The sequence below is a fragment of the Suncus etruscus genome, chromosome 4, assembly GCF_024139225.1.
Source record: "Suncus etruscus isolate mSunEtr1 chromosome 4, mSunEtr1.pri.cur, whole genome shotgun sequence".
NCBI classification, from domain to species: Eukaryota; Metazoa; Chordata; class Mammalia; order Eulipotyphla; family Soricidae; genus Suncus; species Suncus etruscus.
In genome coordinates, this window is record NC_064851.1 from 4916896 (window position 1) to 4919457 (window position 2562).

The following is a 2562-nucleotide window of genomic DNA, read 5'->3' on the forward strand; positions in this document are numbered from 1 at the left end:
TCTGTGACCCACCACTGCCTCCATAGGCTCCATCACTGGCTCTCCCACATAGGCCACCCCATTCAGATGCGAGGGAGTGGAGGATGTGACTGAGCAGATACTGGCGGGATGGAAGTCACTCAGCAGGATCCAGTGGCCCAATGGCAGGACCGGGCGCGCCCAAAACAGGAGATGTGGGAGCAGCAAGGAGCTTGACCCCCAGCCCTCAGGACAGCTGGGGCACGGGGCCTCCCACGGCCGAGCACCAGGGAGCACCTGATACACTGCAGCGACTCCAGAGTTTAATTTAGCTGATGCCTTGGCTGCGAGCAAGAGCTGGTAAATTTAGTTGAAGGATCAGGGAACATATAAGATACATAGTTCCTTAAAAGGAGCGGGATATGCCGGGCGAGGCCGGCCAGCCGCATCCTCAAGTTGGCCGTGAAAAAGGAGGTGGCACTGAGTAGCAGGCCCAGGGGTGGTGTTTGCTGAGTCTACGGAGGGCCGGTGTGTCTGTCTGGGTGTGGGTGGCGGAGGGGAGGGCTTGCTAGCCCATCACCGACAACCCCACAGAAGGACAGTGCTCAAGCCAGGAGATGGTAAATAAGAAAGAGAGAGTACCCAGTGTAACCATGTGTCCGAGTCAAACTTTCATGAAGCCAACGAGATGAGAAAATAGGGAAGCCGTAGGACCCACAGAGCCTAAGTGATAGCACAGTGGGGAAGGTGTTTGCCTTGCAAGCAGATGACTAGGGTTTTATCCTTGGCATCCCATAGGGTTCCCTGAGCCTGCCAGGAGTGATTCCTGAGTGCAGAGCCAGGAGTATGCCCTAAGCATGGCCAGGAATGGCCCAGAAACAAAGACCAAAAACAACAAAGAGAAACAAAAGCCCAAGGCCGGAGTGATAGCACAGCAGTAGGGCATTTGCCTTGCATGCGGCTGACCTGGGACGGACCCAGGTTTGATCCCCAGCATCCCATATGCCTGCCAGGAGTGATTTCTGAGTGCAGAGCCAGGAGTAACCCTGTGTGCTGCTGGGTGTGGCCCCAAACCTAAAACAAAACAAAAACAAACCCCCTTCAAAACCCTAAGAACCAGGGCATCAGTAGGAGGGCAAAAGGAAAGATAAAAAAAATATGTATTCGGCCTCATGGCTCATTGAAGAAGCACCTATCTAGAGGAAATCCTGGGGCCAGAGAGATATGATAGTCGGGAGGGCATATGCATTGCACATGGCTGACTTGGGTTCGATCCACAGCATCCCAGAGGGTGCTGTTAGTACCACCAGGAGTGATTCCTAAGCAGAGAGCCAAAAGTAACTCCTGAGCATTACCAAGTGTGGCACACGATAAAATAAAATTAAACTAAAATAAAAAAAAGAGATGAGTGCTTGCTTCGGCAGCACATATACTAAAATTGGAACTATACAGAGAAGATTAGCATGGACCCTGTGCAAGGATGACACTAAAATTCGTGAAGCATTCCATATTTAAAAGAGAGAGAGAGAGAGAGAGAGAGAGAGAGAGAGAGATGAAATCCTTCCTTTATGCCCAGAAAATTGGTCCAATATCTGGTGATGAAAATGAGAAGTCATGTAAAAAATTTTTTTGCAGAGAAGTGACGTGTGATTTTCATCTAACTTTCAAATGCCTAATTGCTTTGTCCCAGAAATTTCACCACTAAGTAAGGATCCAAGGGTTGCTTGGGAATATTCTCAAAAAAATGTTTATTTCAGAAGATTTCGAGAGAAGCAAAAATAAGCTACAATCAATTTATAGTCGCATGAGTGGGAAATACTTAGAAATTAGTCATACCGAGAAATGTCCGGCAGAGATTTTCTTTTTTCTTTTTGTTATTTTGCCATTGTACATAATTTATTTGAACTAAAAATAGTGAGCGGTATGAGAATAACAGGCCACAAGATGATCATTTTTAATTTCAGAGTTTTAAAAATACAGCTATATGTATTTTCGATCCACAGCATCCCAGAGGGTGCTGTTAGTACCACCAGGAGTGATTCCTAAGCAGAGAGCCAAAAGTAACTCCTGAGCATTACCAAGTGTGGCACACGATAAAATAAAATTAAACTAAAATAAAAAAAAGAGATGAGTGCTTGCTTCGGCAGCACATATACTAAAATTGGAACTATACAGAGAAGATTAGCATGGACCCTGTGCAAGGATGACACTAAAATTCGTGAAGCATTCCATATTTAAAAGAGAGAGAGAGAGAGAGAGAGAGAGAGAGAGAGAGAGAGAGAGAGAGAGAGAGAGAGAGATGAAATCCTTCCTTTATGCCCAGAAAATTGGTCCAATATCTGGTGATGAAAATGAGAAGTCATGTAAAAAATTTTTTTGCAGAGAAGTGACGTGTGATTTTCATCTAACTTTCAAATGCCTAATTGCTTTGTCCCAGAAATTTCACCACTAAGTAAGGATCCAAGGGTTGCTTGGGAATATTCTCAAAAAAATGTTTATTTCAGAAGATTTCGAGAGAAGCAAAAATAAGCTACAATCAATTTATAGTCGCATGAGTGGGAAATACTTAGAAATTAGTCATACCGAGAAATGTCCGGCAGAGAT

The 2562-nt window shown here is 45.1% G+C and overlaps 2 non-coding genes across 2 annotated transcripts; both read left to right on the top strand.

The window, feature by feature from the left end:
• Positions 1-1366: 1366 nt before the first annotated feature.
• On the top strand, positions 1367-1473 carry LOC126008444 (U6 spliceosomal RNA). The gene has a single exon (XR_007495775.1). It is a non-coding gene; the product is annotated as a U6 spliceosomal RNA (small nuclear RNA).
• A 616-nt stretch (positions 1474-2089) lies between these two features.
• On the top strand, positions 2090-2196 carry LOC126008446 (U6 spliceosomal RNA). Its single transcript, XR_007495777.1, has one exon. It is a non-coding gene; the product is annotated as a U6 spliceosomal RNA (small nuclear RNA).
• Positions 2197-2562: the final 366 nt, after the last annotated feature.